This window comes from Aythya ferina, assembly GCF_964211825.1.
Source record: "Aythya ferina genome assembly, chromosome: 1".
NCBI lineage: Eukaryota > Metazoa > Chordata > Aves > Anseriformes > Anatidae > Aythya > Aythya ferina.
In genome coordinates this window covers 40,165,793-40,183,353 of record NC_140296.1, presented here as the reverse complement: position 1 = coordinate 40,183,353, position 17,561 = coordinate 40,165,793, and positions in this window count along the sequence as shown.

Here is a 17,561-nt window from a genome sequence, read left to right as displayed (position 1 = left end):
AAATAATAAAAAATAAATAAAATACATCATCTACCTTGCATGTTTTCATTGCAAAATCTTGACACCTGTTCTAGATTGTACTCATTACATCAGTATTTTAAAACAGTTTTCAAGATATTCAGTTCCTTTTTATCAACTAAGTGCATATTAAAACATTCAAAACATTAAAAATTGTTTACCTTATAAATACAAAAATGTTTATGTCACTCTAGGCAGTGCAAAATTAATGTGAAAATGAGTGGACAAAATTACTTGATTCAGTGTTTTTTTGCAACCTAGAGCTACAATAGATTATGTATTAAGTTACTTTCTCATACAATTGTAATTTTTCAAATCAAGTGACTCACAATTTCCCTGCAACATCTCATATATACCAATTCATACTTAAAGCTTCAAAGTACTGTGAATGTTCATGAAAGTAATTCATAAGAGATGTATATTGGTTTATAACGTGAATGAACTATTGTTATAAAATTGTTACATGATTACAGTGAGAAAGCCTATAAGGAAAAAAAAATAAAATTATGGTGTTATAAAACCTTACCTGCAGGGAAGAATGTTCTGGATACATTCTCAGTTATTTAACTTAATTTTTTATTTCGTCTTTTAGATGATCAAAATCTAGGTGAGCTGAGTATCTCTCTAGACTCCGTTGACTCTAATGATGAGGTAACCATAAAGTATGACAGCTTAGTCACATGGTTCATATGGATACATATACTTAGACACCTGAAGTAAGATGTCAGTAATCTGGAGCAGAATTCCACTTGTGGGAGTCAAGTTGCTGAAACTAAGCCTAGAGCAGAGCAGGCTGAGGGGAGGTCTCGTGGCAGACTGCAGCTTCCTCACAAGGGTAGCAGAGGGGCAGGCGCTGAGCTCTTCTCTCTGGGGACAGCAACAGGACCCGAGGGAATGGCATGGAGCTAGGACAAGGAAGGGTCAGGCTTGGTGTATGAAAAAGGTTCTTCATTGAAAATGCTGTCAGGCAGCAAAGCAGGCTCCCCAGGGCAATGGTCGTAGCACCGAGCCTGACAGAATTCGATGGGTGTTTGGACAATGCTCTCAGACACATGGTCTGATTTGGTGGTCCTGTGTTGAACCAGGAGCTGGACTGGATGATCCTTGTTGATCCCTTCCAACTTGGGATATTCTGTGATTCTTAGATGACTCGTCCCTTCTGAAAACTCCAGAATATCTGAGTCATTTGCATGGGCTAGTAGTTATTATGCAGGATGGTGAGACATTTACACTTTCCTGGATTGGCCCAATCTGGCCAAAGGGATATTTCAAACCATACGACGTCATGGTCAGTGTAGTGGGTTTACGTGGCAAGGTTTTGGTAGCAGGAGGCCATAGGGGTGGTTTCTGTGAGAAAGATCTAGAAGCTGCCCCATGTTTGGGAAGGGCCCTATTGTTTTCCAGAGCTGAGCCAATAAGCGATGTTGTTTTGCGCCTCTGTGAGAGCATATTTAAGAAACGGAAAAAAATGCTGCGCCACACAGCAGCTGGGAGAGTGAAGGGAGTGAGGAATGGCCTTGCAGGCACCAAGGTCAGTGCAGAAGGAGGGGGAGAGGTGCTCCAGGCGCCGGAGCAGAAGTCCCCTGTGGCCTGTGGTGAGGACCATGGTGAAGCAGGATGTCCCCCTGCAGCCCATGGAGTGCCACGGTGGAGCAGGGTTCCATGCTGCAGTCCATGGAGGAGACCACGGTGGAGCAGATGACCCTGCACTGATGGAGGCTGCCGCCTGTGGAAGACCCCTGCCCGAGCAGATTCCGGGCTGGACCTGTAGCCCGTGGAGAGGAGACCACTCAGGAGCAGGTGACCTGGCAGGAGCTGCTGCCCGTGGGGGAGCCAGGTTGGAGCAGTTTTCTCCTGAGGGATGGACCCTGTGACCCTGTGATACGGACCCATATCTGGAGCAGTTCTGGAAGAGCTGCTGCCTGTGGGAAGCCCACGCCGGATCAGTTCATCAAGGACTGCATCCCGTGGATGGGACCTCACAGCACAGGGGATGAGAGTGACTGAGAAGGAGTGGCAGAGAAGAAGTGCTGTAGACTGACCATAACCCCCATTCCCCCGTTCCCCTGCACCGCTCGGGGGAGGAGGTGGAAGAGAGTGGATGGGGGGGGAAGGTGCTTTTGGTTTCTTTCCTTTGTTTCTCACTTCTCTAGCTCGTTAGTAATGAGCAATAAATTTTACTGTCTTCCTATGCTGAGTCTGTTTTGCCCGTTACAATAATTATTGCATGATTTTCTCATCCTTATCTCAAACTTTGAGCCCTTTTCACATATTTTCTCCCCATTCCACTTTGAGGAGGGGGAGTGAGAGAGCGGCTGTGGTGGAGCTTGGCTGCCCACTCGAGCGGAACCACGACAGTCAGCAATAAAAGATGGTGGTAAAGAAGGAGGAAGAAGGAGATGTTCAGAGAGATGGTGTTTGTCTTTCCAAGAAACTGTTATGTGTGATGGGCCCTGCTTTCTTGGCAATAGCTGAACATCTGCTTGCCAATGGGAAGTAGCAAATTAATTGTTTTGCTTTGCTTTCATGCACAGCCTTTGCTTTGCCTAGTAAGCTGTCTTTATCTCAACCCATGTGTTTTCACGCTTTCACCTTCCTGATTCTCTCCCCCATTGCACTGTGACGGGAGTAAGTGAATGGCTGTGTGGTACTTATCTGCTTGCTGGGGTTAAACTGCAACATCAGGGAAGGCCATTTACACAACTAGTTGATCCACTCAATTGATACAGCACTTCATCTAAAACAAAGATCACCCTGTGGTCTCTGTATTGAGATGATTTCAGCTTTCTTTGCAATAGCTGTGGTCATTTCCTATATTCTTCCTTGAGATTTATGAGCATATCATCTGCACCTATCTCCTCTGAGCCTTCTTCCACTGTAAGGATGTGTTGATTAGTCACACACGGGGAGAACTGAGATGAAATTTTGCTCTAACTAAATACACAGTGAACACTGCTCACTCTTTGCAGTTTATGATATTGACTTTAAGTTGAATTCCTTAAAAATCACATTTCTATCCTCTTTTCTCCTTGCAGTGGCTTACATAGAAACTAAATTTAATTTGCTTTCAGATTGGCAAAAACATATGCCTTTCATAAAAGATTCTTAGATATAATTTAACTTTGAGGAAATTATCAAATACTGAAACTGCATTTGATTTTCCCTTGTGATGTACAATATTCTTTTATTCATGTTGAATGCATGTTTACCACTGTTATCTCTTTTTTTTCATTTTTCTTAAACTGGGACTTCATTTAATATACTGAATATTGAAGACAAGGCAGCTCCCCACTAGATCAGTTTATTTGACCATAATGTATGTAGAAGGAAAGCTAACATAATAAATTTTTTCAAGCATGTAAGCTAAGTCAGGGTACTGGCAGAACTCTTGAGTTTTTTAGGTCATCTGAGACTTAGTTAAAGCTGATGGATTAGTAGTGATGTATTAGCAAGGCAAGTGCTATTTGTCACTGTTATTTATGTAGTCTGTTGGTGAAAGTCTGTTAATGAAAGTACTTTCCTGTAATTGTTAGACCATGCTATAGTTTTGTGCTATAATAAAAAAGTCATTTTCTTTATCTTTTAGCGATTTATGGCATTTCAATGAACATAAAACACAATATTGCACGAAATGGTGCAAGTACTTCCTCAGAAAATGACTAAAACAACATCACTGCACTGTAGTTCATAATACTAAATTCAGGTATGATCATAGAATCATAGAACCATAGAGGTTAGAAAAAGCCTTCAAGATAGAGGTTAGAAAAAGCCTTCTAGGACTATAAGGATGTTGCAAGGCAGTGCAGGGACAAAAATAGAAAAGGGCAAAGCTCATCTGGAGCTCAATCTGGCTACTGCCGTCAAAGACAACAAAAAATGTTTCTACAAATACATCAGTGCAAAACGGAGAATCTCCAAGGAGAATCTCCAGCCTTTACTGGATGCAGGGGGGAGCTTAGTTACAAGATATGAGGAAAAGGCGGAGGTGCTCAATGCCTTCTTTGCCTCAGTCTTTAGTGGCAAAACCAGTTGTTCTCTGGATACTCAGTACCCTGAGCTGGTGGAAGGGGATGGGGAGCAGGATGTGGCCCTCACTATCCATGAAGAAATGGTTGGTGACCTGCTATGGCACTTGGATGTGCACAAGTCGATGGGGCCAGATGGGATCCACCCAAGGGTACTGAGAGAACTGGCAGAGGAGCTGGCCAAGCCGCTTACCATCATTTATCAGCAGTCCTGGCTATTGGGGGAGGTCCCAGTTGACTGGCGGCTAGCAAAAGTGACGCCCATCTACAAGAAGGGCCGGAGGGCAGACCCGGGAAACTACAGGCCTGTCAGTTTGACCTCAGTACCAGGAAAGCTCATGGAGCAGATCCTCTTGAGAGTCATCACGCAGCACTTGCAGGGCAAGCAGGCGATCAGGCCCAGTCAGCATGGGTTTATGAAAGGCAGGTCCTGCTTGACGAACCTGATATCCTTCTATGACAAAGTGACACACTGGGTGGATGAGGGAAAGGCTGTGGATGTGGTCTACCTCGACTTCAGCAAGGTTTTTGACACCGTTTCCCACAGCATTCTCCTCAAGAAACTGGCTGCTCGTGGCTTGGAGTGGCATACGCTTCATTGGGTTAAAAACTGGCTGGATAGCTGGCCCAAAGAGTCATGGTGAATGGAGCCAAATCCAGTTGAAGGCCACTCACTAGTGGCGTCCTCCAAGGCTCAGTACTGGGGCCAGTCCTCTTTAATATCTTCATTGATGATCTGGACGAGGGCATTGACTGCACCCTCAGTAAGTCTGCAGATGACACCAAGTTAGGTGCGTGTGTCGATCTGCTTGAGGGTAGGAAAGCTCTGCAGGAGGATCTGGATAGGCTGCACCGATGGGCTGAGGTCAACTGCATGAAGTTCAACAAGGCCAAGTGCCGGGTCCTGCACCTGGGGCGCAATAACCCCAAGCAGAGCTACAGGCTGGGAGAGGAATGGTTGGAGAGCTGCCAGGCAGAGAAGGACCTGGGAGTGATGGTGGATAGTCAGCTGAATATGAGCCAGCAGTGTGCTCAGGTGGCCAAGAAGGCCAATGGCATCCTGGCTTGTATCAGGAACAGCGTGACCAACATGCTAGGGAGGTGATCGTCCCCCTGTACTCAGCTCTGGTGAGGCCGCACCTCGAGTACTGTGTCCAGTTTTGGGCCCCTCGCTACAAGAAGGACATTGAGGTGCTTGAGCGGGTGCAGAGAAGGGCGACACAGATGGTGAGGGGCCTGGAGAACAAGTCCTACGAGGAGCGGCTGAGGGAGCTGGGATTGTTCAGCCTGGAGAAGAGGAGGCTCAGGGGCGACCTTATCGCTCTCTATAGGTACCTCAAGGGAGGCTGTAGCGAGGTGGGGGTTGGTCTGTTCTCCCACGTGCCTGGTGACAGGACGAGGGGGAATGGGCTTAAGTTGAGCCAGGGGAGTTTTAGGTTAGATGTTAGGAAGAACTTCTTTACTGAAGGGGTTGTTAGGCATTGGAACAGGCTGCCCAGGGAAGTGGTGGAGTCACCATGCCTGGAAGTCTTCAAAAGAGGTTTAGATGTAGAGCTTAGGGATATGGTTTAGTGGGGACTGTTTGTGTTAGGTCAGAGGTTGGACTCGATGATCTTGAGGTCTCTTCCAACCTAGAAATTCTGTGATTCTGTGATTCTGTGAAGTATCCCCTAGTCCTTTTCTGCCAGGCAAGTTTCCAGCCACTCTCCCAAACCTGTATCATTGCATTGGTTTTTTATGACCTATGTGATCCAGCATTTACTCTTGCTAAATGTCAAGCAATTGGACTCAGCCCATCAACCTAGAGTACCCAGATTCCTCTGCAAAGCCTTCCTACCCTCAAGCAGATTGACAGTTTAACCTAACTTCATATTGTCTGCAAAGTTACCGTGTGCACTCAATCCCCTCATCCAGATCACTGATAAAAAATATTAAACAAAACTTGCTCCATGACTGAGCAATGAAGGAAATCACTGGTAACTGGCCACCATCTGGAATGAATTCCAAATGCTGGAGTAAAATGAAAATCATTTAAACAATTAAATTATTTAAGGTTAAGTCTACTACTACCGTTAAGTAGTACTGTTAATCAACTGTGTTTGTATCTAATCAAAGTGCAGTGAAGGCAAACTATTGTTTCAAGAAGGGTTTGGGAAATCTCTGCAAAATGCATGTAGAATTGAAGTATGTGCATTTGCAGTATGGCTGTGTGAAACAGTGCAATATCTGTTAATAATCAAAATTTCCCATTGTCTTATCACTTGGTGCTTGGGAGAAAACCTTGATCCCCACCTTGCTAAAACCTCTTCTAAGGTAATTGTAAAGTACAATATGGTTTCTTCTAAGCTTCTTTTCTCCAGGATAAACAACCCCAGTTCCCTCAACCACTCCTTATAAGACTTGCTCTGTAGACCCTTCGCCAGCTTCATTGCCCTTCTTTGGTCCTCAGACAGGATGCTATGTTGAGAGAGTAATTTTTAGAATGGTTCCAAGTCTAGCTTCTTTGAAACCATCTATGGACTCTCTCTGCAGAGGACTGTGTTTTGCAATGTAGAAGTGTACTAATTGTGCAACCATTACTTATACTGCTGGGTATTCCATGTCTTCATTAAAATTTGTGAGTTTATGTGTTGTGTCAGGGTAAGGTAAACATTTATTTGTGCTTTATATCCCACCTGTAATATTTGCTGAACTCAGAATAACAATGAGAAGACAAGTTTATGGAGAGATGTGAATTTGTCACATGTGATGTCTGGTTTTATGCCTAGTTCACAATTTGTTTCTTTAAATGACTGTCTCTCAGTGTTACTAGAGCTAATGCATCAGAAACTCTGGAAGGAGGTTTCACAAAACCAAAAGGCCATGGGCAGAGAGAGGATAAAAAGAAACAAGGTCAGACTTCTCTTGAACAACTGATGTAATCTAACTGGACTTATGCAAAGCATTTGATACTGTCCTGCATGACATCATTGTCTCTAAAGTGAAGACACATGGATTTGATGATCGACTATTCAGTGGATAAAGAATTGACTGGACTGTCACAATCAAAGAGTTGTGGTCAACAGCTCAATGTCCAGGTTGAGACCAGTGACAGGTGGTATACCTTGGGAATCTTTACTGGGACAACTATGACATCTTTGTTGGTGAAATGTTCAGTGGGATTGAGTGCATACTCAGCAAGCTTGTGAATGACACCAAGCTGAGTGATGCAGTCAACAAACTGGAGGAAAGGGATGCCGTCCAGAGGGATAGTAACAGGCTCAAGAGGTGGGCTTGTGCAAACCTCATTGTTGTCATTTAATCTGACAGGCAGCTAAGCACCACACGGATGTTCACTCACTCTCCCTCCTCTGATGAGTGAGATGGGAGAGAAAATGGAGAGAAAAATAAAATAAAATAAAATAAAATAAAATAAAATAAAATAAAATAAAATAAAATAAAATAAAATAAAAGAGAAAAAAGAATAAATTAAAAAAAATGTAAAACTTGTGGGTTGAGATAAAGGAAGTTAAATAGGATAGAAATGGAAGGGAAAAATAATGATAGTAATAATGATAAATATTTATATATATAAAACAAGTGATGCACACTGCACACTGCAATTGCTCGCTACCTACCAACTGATGCCTGGCCTGTCCCCAAGCAGTTGTCCCCACCCCAGCCAACCCTCCCATTTTTTATTGTCCCACATGATATGATATGGTATGGAATATGCCTTTGACCAGTTTGGGTCAGCTGACCTGGTTCTTTCCCCTCCTAGCTTCTAACATCAGCATGTTTTCAACCTTATTTTTCTCCTAAATCCAAAACATAACACATGCCAGCCACTGTGAAAAAAAATAATTCTCTCCCAACCAAAACCAGAAAAAAACATGAATTTTAACAACACTAAGTGCAAGGTGCTGCACCTGGGTTGGGGCAATTCCAAACTGGAATACAGTCTGAGTGATGAGTAGATTGAGAGTAGACCTATGGAAAAGGGCCTGGAATGAAGACCTCAACATGAGCCAGCAATTTGCACTTCCAGCCCAGTAAACCAACCGTATCCTGGGCTGCATCAAAATAAGCATAGCTAACAGATCAAAGGAGGTGATTCTCCCCTTCTACTCTGCTCTCCTGAGACCCCATCTGGAGTACTACATTCAGCTCTGGGGCCTCCAGCACAATAAAGACATGAACTTGTTAGAGTGGATCCAGAGGAGGGCCCTGAAGATGATCAGAGGGCTGGAGCACCTCTAATAAAGAAAGGCTAAGAGAACTGGGGTTATTTAGCCTAGGGAAGAGAAGGCTCTGGGAAGACCTTATAGCATCCTTTCAATACTTAAAGGGGGCCTACAGGAAAAATTGAAAGAGGCTCTTTATATTTATATAAAGATTCAGCAGAAATTCTTTACTCTGAGGATGGTGATGCACTGAAACAGGCTGCCAAGAGGAGCTGTGAATTTCCATCCATGGAGAGAGGTTGTGGAGTCTCCTTCTCTGGAGATATTCAAGGTCCATCTGGACACCTACCTGGGCAACCTGCTCTAGGGAACCTGCTTTGGCAGGGGGGTTGGACCTGATGATCTTTCGAGGTCCCTTCCAACCCCTACAATTCTGTGATTCTGTGATTCTGTGAAATGCTTAAGGCTAGGCTGGATGGGACTTTGGGCAGCCTGGTCTTCTTGAAATTGTCCCTGACTATGCCAATGAGTTTGGAACTAATTGGTCCCTTCCAACCCAAACCTTTCTATGATTCTGTGATTCTGTGTGATTGCAGACTGTTCTTTCCCTGGAGTTAGAGAGCACTGGGTGGAATTTCTGAGGCCCACAAAATAATCACCGTCACATATTGAGAGCAAGTCTGTAGAAAAGGACTTGATCAGAAAGGTCACTGTAGGCAGAGTACATATATGTCCTAAAACCTCCTATATTTCTGTTCTGTATCATTCTGTTTTTAAAGAGCATAGTGCTAGAATCACTTCATAGTTCTTGCTTTGTCTAATAACAGCATGCTTTTGAAAAACAGTTCTAGATTTACAAAAGTCTTTTCACTGATTTTTGTTTTACAATTTCAATGTTACAAGTACAACCTTTTCGAAGCACTAACAAATTTGGAAATATGACAGACATTCATCCACAACTGACCTTACAGAAAAATGCCTAACAGAAAAACACATATATTTACAGATAATATATAAACAGGACTGATACTATCCAAAAGTGACTTCTGATTCAGCAGTGCAAGATTTTATCTAGTTTCAAGAAAACGCTAATACATAAATATTTCAGCCATTCATATAGTTTAAATAGCTTGTAAAAATTGTGGAGATCTGCACTGTGCCCTAGTAGGCAGATTTGTGTACTCTTTCAGAGCTAAAATTAAAGTGGAGTATATTCCAAATCATTCAAAACTGAAACATTTGAGTAGCTCTCATATGAATGATTACCTAGGCTGGAAAAGGAAACATTTATAGCACTAGAAATACTGGGTCAGGCAGACAACAAACACCAGGAAAATTGTTTAAAGAGTACCTGTATGATTGATTCCAGGTGAAGCAAGAAGATAGGACTAAAAGGACTAAAAATAATTAGGCATAATTAATGATTACATAGAAAAATAAAAGGCAATCAGATATATTATGTTCTGCAATTAATTTGTACAGAAATGATTGAAATCTCCTCACCCATGATATCCAAGGATAAATTCTGAAGATAACAGCATAAAGTTCTTTATAAAGAACAATTCATCATTGGTAACAACATGGACTGGCTGACCTCCTTTTTTTCTTACCAAGTGATTTTGGTCTTATGGTACACGGGTTAAAAGGTACAGAACATTGGTTTAACCATGGGCTTGAGATCAAATCGATGAGAAAATTCTGGCACCAGGTTAAGGCTTGTTGAACAGAATCTGTATAACAAAATGACCATCAATAATTTGACAAAGCCATAACAATACAGTATAATTCAGAATGAAATCATGACACAGTTTATTAAAAATATTTGAATTAATGTTCCATTTCATATTTAATAAAACATAATTATTGGATTGAAATTGATTTCAGTGATGATTCATGATTCTTAAGGAATAACAAAAATATATATTAAAGTTTTGTAATATGCAAGCATACATTGAAAAAACATGAGTAATGTCACTTACCATTTGGATAATCAACAGGATATTTTATTTTTTTAAAACTTCAGTTTCATGACTCAGGTAACAATTTATTTATTTTTTTCTACCGTAGTTCTCTGTTTCTAGAAAGTATGCTTTTCTGATTGTTCTAACCAGTGATTGTTCTCCCCAGTGGCACAAAAGTGCATTACACTAAGAAACAACATCAGCTTCTGAGGTGTTCTCAGAAAACACTTCCCTGCAAAAATGGTACCAGGTTAACACTCACATGCTCCTCATTTATATTCAGGAATGTTAATTGTTTTTAATAACAAACAAATACGAGATCACGCAACTACTGACTTAACATTGGGTTCTCTTCATCACTATTTTATATGCATCACAAAATAAATTTGTTAGTATGTTTAAAAAAAAACATTAAAAAGTTTAAAAACTATGAATTTCAGATGTTTAATTTACTGAATATATAACCTGGAGGAAAACAAAGAGCTTTCAGGTAAAATTTTGTCACTTTTTATTCCTCTGATAGGTACTAGGGTGTTTTCCATGTCAGATATTCTCCGTTTGTGGTTAGAAAACACTTCCTTTCCCAGAATGACACAAATAATCTTAAAAAGAAAAAAATATACAATACAGACATCTTTAATCACAGAATCTTCTCCTGATAAAAACACGTTTTAAGAAATCTAATCTGAGATCTAAACGCTGACTTCTCAAAATTATTGACAGAATTTGAATAGCTGATCACCCACAGAATAATAATTTTGGATGGTCATTTTGATGGCACTAATTCATATTTTTAAACCCTAAAATTAATGAATGCTTTCCTGTACATTTGAAAAAAGGTCAAGCACATTTATGTTTTCTCTGACTTCATTCAGTGGCAAAAGGCCTTATTAGTTATTAAAGAATATCTGTCATTCTTAAACTTGCTAATGGTGAAAAATATTTTTTCCAGCTTATTAAACAAGCAATTACTTAAAATAATTGTATTTCACATGTTAAGGATATGTGTATCTATATACCATAAATGTTTAGTGAATCAAACTAGTAATAAAAAAGCTTTTAGCAGCTGGGCTAAATTTGACAGCTCAAAGCTGTTCCCGAAAATTTTCTAAAATTCAAGCCTTATTTTGTATCACAAAGAAAAATGAAAAATAGATATTATGACGTTCTGGCAATCTTTACTTTTTATTTGACAACATGTTTTTGTTTCTATGAAATACATTAAGCCAGAAGCATAATGAAAGATTTTAGTAAAGATTTTTTTTTTTTTTCTGGGCAATATATTTTCAGTTATTTATTCTTTTTTTTCTTACTAGTAAATATTAATATACACATATATATTATTGTTTCTACAACCAAACAGATGATTTGTCATGATTTTATGAAGAGTAGGCTATTTGACTATAGAAAGCTCTTGTAGTGGTTTTACTCAGCTGAGTAGCTGAGGACCCCACAACCACTCTCATTCCCCCTCCTCAAACAGCGAGGGAGAAAAAATACCATGAAAAGGGCTCAAGGGTTGAGATAAGGACAGGGAGATCACTCACAAATTATTGTCATGGGCGAAACAGACTCAGTATAGGGAGAGTAATGTAATTTATTACCTATTTCTAAAAGGCAAGAGAAGTGAGAAACAAAGGAAAGAAACTAAGAGTACCTTGTACAAATCCGCCCTTTTCACCTTCTCCCTCCAAGCACCGGAGGGGAATGGGGGCTGTGGTCAGTCCCTGACGCTTCGTCTCCACCACTCCTTTGTGGTCACTCTCTGCCCCTGCTCCACATGAGGTCCCTCCCACGGGATGCCATCCTTCCCAAACTGATCCTGCGGGGGCTGCCCACAGGCAGCAGCTCTTCAAGAACTGCTCCCACATGGCTCCGTACCACATTCCCCAGGAGCAAACTGTTCCAGCACGGATCCCCCATGGGCAGCAGCTACCCCCAGACCCCCTACTCCTGTGTGGGCTCCTCTCCACAGGCTGCAGCTCTGGCCCGGGGCCTGCTCCTGCGGGGGCTCTCCATGGGCCGCAGCCTCCTCCAAGCCACATCCACCTGCTCCACCAGGGGCTCCTCCACAGGCTGCAGCGTGGAGATCTGCTCCATGTGGGACCCATGGGCTGCAGGGGGACAGCCTGCTCCACCAGGAGCCTCTCCACAGGCTACAGGCACTGCTGCTGCAGGACGTGGGGCACCTCCTGCCCTCCTGCTGCACTGACCTTGGTGTCTGAAGGGCTGGTTCTCACCCCTCACTCTCCCAACTCCTGTTGCACAGCATTTTTTTTTTCCCCTTTCTTAAATCTGCTCTCCCAGAAGAGCAAACAGCGCCGCTCACTGGCTCTGGTCAGCTTCAGGTCCCCGTTGGAGCCGGCTAAAGCTGGCTCTTATCTGACATGAAGAAACTTCTGGGCTCTTCTCACAAAAGCCACTCCTGGTGCCCCTAGGTGCCAAAACTCTATATTTTCCTGTTAATTTTTACTTGAAGGGAAAATAGAAAGTATTTTTTGGAGTTAATTCAAAATTCTGGAGCATGAAAGAGGCCTGGAAGAGTCAGATAGTAAAGTACAAGCAATTGAAAGGAAAGATAAAGGAGTTTTACATACAACAAGAATGGTGACACCTGTTAAGGTTTTGGTGTGGGATAGACATTTCCAGTGGAGGTTATTGGTAGTGGGAATATTACATTTCTCACAGAACTGTAATTCAGAAAGGTTTTTCAAACTGGAATTTCTGGCCGAGCAGAGAACAGGTACAGGATCCCAAGACTGAAAAAAAAAAATATGGTCAATGCAGTTCTGGAGAAAATGCCGTACGTGGTTGACATCCTTGGGCTATCTGAGATTCTGAGATTCTGAGACAGAGATTTTGATCTGTCTCAAATTACAAATAATAACCTAAAAAAAAAAAAAAAAAAAAAAAAAAAAAAAAAAAAAAAAAAAAAGCTTTTTAATGAGCTGTTAGTAGGTCATTGTCATTTTAAGTTTATCATTTTGTAAAGTATGATACAGAAGGAATATTGACCCTGAGATTTCTGATTCTAGCATTTTATATTTTTGGTTGGTTGGTTGGTTTTCATTTCCTGAGATAAACTTGCGTTTCTGATTCTAGATTTTATGTTTTTTCTGTTCATTTGAGGTTTGGATTTTTGTTTATCTGTTATTTGTTTTGCTGTGAAGTGTTTTCAAATATATTTTTTCCTGTTGTATTTCAGAAGGGAAAAGGAGAAAGTATGGAAGTTTTGAAGATGGATTTTTTTTTTATTTTTTCAGTCATACTTCCTCTTTTATCACAATAACTCAATGCATGCCATGATCTTCACGTTAGCTAATGTAAGTCCAAAACTGATGAACAATTAGATCTTTAGATATGTGGGTGTCCAAATTTTGTGGCCATGACTATCGTCTTTCTTTCAGAAGACCAGATCAAGAATGTAGGGGACAACGTCTGCAGAACAAGAAAATGCATACAGGATAAATGACAAAATTAAAATATCTTAGTCTGTTGCTAGGTATTTCACTGAAGTAAAAGCAAGTTGATTTTGCAAAAGTCAGATCCCCTAAAAGTCTAGCAAAAAATGCTCCATAGTTTTGGAAATAACCAAAATGTGGGTTGAGAATTTTAATTAGTAACAGCCATATTTGAATGAAAGCAGTGAAGGAACTGACTGGGAATCATAACAAATTGACTTCTCCATTCTTCCTAGAGAATGATTTGGCTTATGCAGGAAAATAAAATAAAAATAATTATAAAAAAAAAAAAAATCTGCATAGTGTCTCTGTGTGTCCTATTTAATGTCTATTATTATTATTCAGAGTTTATTTAGAAGCAGACAAATACCACATGTAACTGACCTTATCATATATTCTTTTATCTTTCTGTGATTCTTTAGTATCCTTTCTGTCCTGCTACATCTTGCCATATTTCTCCTTGTTCAAATATCCCTAACGCACTACATTTTTTCCTTCACATGCTACATTTTAATTTTCTTTTTTATCTTTGCTATTGCTCTCTCCATCCATGTGACTGACATGGCTTTCTGTCCTCGTTACCATTCCCTGGTGTCCTATCAACATTTCTTCTTTACCAGCCTTCCCAATTTAGTTTTCATTTCCTCCTTGAGATAAATCCAGTACTACTGAAGATTTCTTCTCTAACACCATGTAAGTACTGCATTAAAACTCTATTAGTCGTAATTGAGCTAACGTAAAAGTGCAGATTACCTATAATTTATGACAAAGTAACTGTGTCTGAGGCATTGTAATGAATCACCATTTTAATTTAAATGTATTGGACACTTACCAAACCTCCCAAAGTGATATTGGGAATGCTTGAAAGAATATTCTAAAACCTCTGACAACTGAAATACAAACAGTCCAAAGCCAGAGTCTTTTAGGACAGCAGACTAATCCTGGGAGCTGATATTCAAGCTGTTTTCTTGACCGTGAGGAAGGTCAGGCCTGTCATTTGTGTGTTATATTTGTTTCATCTATTGAATCAGTTCCCATATCTTCTGGTTTTGCAGCAGCCAAATGAAATTTCAGTCCTGAGTCATGAATTTTGAATGGGATCAGACAATAATTATTTCACGTACATTGTTATTGTATTCAGTCTTGTACATTTTTTCATTGGTGTGATTCTGATTATTTCATTTGAATATATATGAAGTAAATTTGGCCCAATATTTTAAACATAAGACATGTTTGTAATTTAATCCTATCAAGTATGCTGTGTAATTCTGAATATCTAAATTCTGGTGAATTTATCAGCTTCATGAATCTGACTGAAACCATACTCTTCATCATCTGAAAGTGGAAAAGGGGGAAATTGAAACTAATCAGCAAAAGACCTTTTCCTGCCTTTCTATTGTTGAGTGTTTCATTTGCAAGAAGTGTAGTGCCAGAGTGGTCAGCAACAAATCAGTGTTTAACTGCCGTGATTGTTGTGCTTAAGCTAGCTTGCTGCTTTTTAGCCCAAGCAAGGCAGTGGATATTTTATGTCAGTACTGGCTCAATAAATCTGTTCATCTAAATTTAAAAAGACTCAGATGTGTTCTGGGATGTGCAAGTAATAAATCTGAGCATATGGACTGTGTAACCACATGGAAGTAAAATCAGCCCACCATTGCAATTCTTCCCTTTCATGCAATTCCTTTACTGGATTCAATTCTAAGATTGAAGGCAGGCTATAAATTATTAATACTAGAATTCATACAGATCTGTTGCTAAGGCATTAAGAGAATATATGTATATATATTATTGTGTTGATCTGCACTTAGATCTGCACTCCCTCTCCTTTTCCTATTTTTAGTGTTTCCTTTGCACATGTCCCCCACTCATATTTTTTGGGGAGGGAGATGATGTGAGAGATGTCTGAACAATTTTATTTTATTTTCCTGGAAGAGACGGCAACTTGCAAATGTATTTTTTAAAAGTTTTGTGTTTTCATAACTATTACACTCAATGACTATGCACTACATGCTATTAGCCTTAGCAAGGTATTTTAATCTAACAGTTCTGCACCATGTTCACATTAATATGCAAATAGAACTAGAATGCAAAATTAAATGGAAATGAAAGTTGGAAGTTAATCGACATTTTTGTCACAAAAGCTCAGAGAAACAGTACTTATGGTTTAATGGCAAAAAGCTAATGTTTCATCCTAGGGAGGGCTACATCAATCTAGAACTAAGACAATTTTACTGAGGAAAAGTGCAAAGTGCTGTTTGTGTATGCAGGTTGCCAGCTCCCCCTATGCAGGTGGTCCCATCACTGTAAACCTGGACTAAATTGCTGCCATCCATTAAGCACAGTAGCTGCCTGGATAGCTGCCTAGCACAGACTTACACAGGCCATCTATTCCTGTCAGAAATATGATATGTCACTGACAAAAGCTTAATTACTCTATTAATTAATAGAACAATTTTCAAAATGTCTTGCAATGCAGCTTGACACTCATTAGTGCCATTTATGAATAATTCCTCCCAGGGTATAATACTCTATAAAATGTAATTTGAAAGGGAATAATACATGTTTAAAACCTACATATCTGTGAAACCAAAACACATTTTTTGCTGAATTAGTCAGCTTTATGAAAAAGCTCAGACCTATCTGTTGAATGGTTGGAAAAATATTTCACAGAATTTCTCTATATCAAAATGCTTTTGTCAGAGAACAGCAAGCTTATTCTGGATTAGACTCATCTGGAAGTCCAGACAGCCTTTCTTTCCCAAAAGAAGTCTTAAGCCTCTAAGAGTTGGACTCTTACTACCTTCAGTTCTGTGTGAAGGCTGGGGCACTGAAATGTTTGGACTCTCACTTTACTAGTACATAGTACTAGTACATCCATTTACCTGTGTATCATTATGCCAGCCTATCCCTTCTTTTGTGGCTCAATATGGTAGAGCTCAAAAGAACAGGCAAAGCTTCACACATCTGTAGGGCCAGCATTGAATTTGCAAAGGAATAAAAGTACAAGAGAAAAGTGAGGAAAAATGAGAGAAATACATGCAGAAAGCATGAAAATGCCTTCAGTGTCTTATATGCTAGTTACTTGGGTCAGAACAAACGAAAAATCCTGAGAGAGAATTTTCTCACTGTTTTCACAGTCAGGAAGCCTCGGTATTTAGTTTTTATTAGGAATAGTGCCTTCTAATGCCTAGTGTGGGACAGTGTATCTCTTTCTTGTTGTGTTTACAAGTTAGTATTCTAGTTATTTATTAACATTATTAAAGATCATTCAACATACACATAGCTTCATAAATACAGTCACTGGGCATACTGGTCTTGCATGTGAAAATCTGTAAGAAGCCTAAAATTCGAACACTCTGGACCACTGAGAACCGGGCATTTCAGTTCTTCCCGCTCTTTCCATAGACTCAAGAAATTAAGTTTCACTGCATTCTGCTTGTGCTACTCATTGAACAGCTTTTTCTAACAGAAATCTTTTTATCACATCAATGGAATTTTTTGAAGAAAAAATAGAAATAGTAGTACAGATCAACATGATAAAGGTTGCCACAAAATACAAATTAATTAACAAACCCCTACTTCTAAGGCTCAGCAACACTTCAGGTATTTAAAAGAAGTTAATGAGTAATGAAGGTCTTGAAAAACACTTACTTTGTGTAGATGGTGGTGCTGTAAGATGGCCGTCTTTATAATAGTGCAGTGCAAATTCTACACTCTAAAATAAATATTTCAAGAAGTGATCTTTCATATTCCTAAACTAGGATTGTTTGACCTATGATTTTTATTTGTATCCATATATTTCACTATCAAAATAGGATTCCCTACAATAAGCTCAGAATTTGCTGAGTGTTCACCTTCAGAAAATTAATCTCTGTAGGAATTGAATAAGAAGAGGTGGCGTAGGCTGGGAAAGTGAAAAAAAAAAAGTTGTTA